We start from the raw sequence: 1,504 nt of genomic DNA, 5'->3' as shown, positions 1-1,504 counted from the left end.
AGTTCGTCTCATTTTATCACTTTTCACCAAAATTTTCCATTTTCAAAGCAAAACAAGTTAGACCCAACACATCATAGTTTGAAAACCATAATTGAACTTATAGAATCCAAGTTTGAAAGTAGGAAGCAATCCATAAGGTTTGGGTTGACTTAAAAGTGGTTATGCGGAGTTTTCGTAAAATTTCTCTAAGACATCTTTAGAGTGTTTTCCTCATACCTTAAAATCCATGAATCATTTTCAAGTCAAACCAAAGCCATTGGAAAGCTAACAAAATTATCTAAAACTTTCATGTTTACACCAAAGGCCAATTCAAAGCAGAAATGGGTGAAAAAGTACAAAAATGCAGAAACCGAAGTTCTGTCAGCACGCACGGCCCGTGCCATGCACGGGCACGGACGTGAGGTACAGAAAGTTAGCACGGCCCGTTCCATGCACGGCACGGTCGTGCTCGATTGACAGCACAGCTTTTTCTTCGTTTTTCCGTTTTCACCATTTCGCGCATAATATTCAAACTGTTAATCAGATTTCGATGCCGTTTTCGCCTACATGCTCCTGACACTTAGCTCTATCATAATCTACAGAAAAATTCAAGTTTCAACCATCCCAAAATCATTTCTCCCAAACCTCGCATAATCACTTATTTGCAAAAACACTTAAACACCGGCATCTCACACGAAAAACCCGTTTTCTCCCAAACGACTCGACTAACACAACCATAACATGAAAACATAAATTATACCAAGTCAAATTCATCCAACAACATCAAAAACTCAGTCAACAACTTCATATTTCAAAAGTTCATTTTGGTCCTTCACATGAACATCTTAGCACAACTTCACCAATTCAAACAACAACTTCACAAAATGGAATACCCATGGTATAAATTAACAACAACAACATATCTAATTCATCAACAACCTCATTCAAACATAAATCCATCACTAATCAACCACAACAACACTAATTTATATCATTTTGAGCAAAATCAACAAAGTATACATATAAACATATATTGAGCATGTAATTTCATCAACAACAACTTGATTATCAACAAATCATGTCCTCAAACATAACAACAACAATCATGCACGAATTTACACCAATTAAAATCAATTCATCAATTTCACAAAATGGGTAGAAATGAAAAGTTAGGGATTATGGTTGAAATCTAACCCTCTTACCTCTAGCACCAAGATTCTCTAACCCAAGCTTCAATTTAGCTCCTAGATGATGAATCCCTCTTGCCTCTAACCCTTGCACTTGTTCTTCTCTCTAGCCTCTATCTCTTATCTTCTCAAATGAAAAATGAAATGAAAATGTTGTAACCCTATCTCTTCTCATCACTAACATTAGTTTATAAAGGCTCACTTAATGGGCTTATCTCACAAACCTTAATGGGCCTAACCCATTTCTAATTCAACCTCAAAAATGTTACTACTCACTTACCGGTAAAATATAACACTAACGGTCACTTAACGGTAATTAAAATAATTACTACACCCTC

The sequence above is a fragment of the Medicago sativa genome, chromosome 1 (assembly GCF_051527215.1).
Source record: "Medicago sativa cultivar Bolivia chromosome 1, Bolivia_mono, whole genome shotgun sequence".
NCBI classification, from domain to species: domain Eukaryota; kingdom Viridiplantae; phylum Streptophyta; class Magnoliopsida; order Fabales; family Fabaceae; genus Medicago; species Medicago sativa.
The sequence above is the reverse complement of the archived record's forward strand: the minus strand, read 5'-3'. Positions refer to the sequence as shown.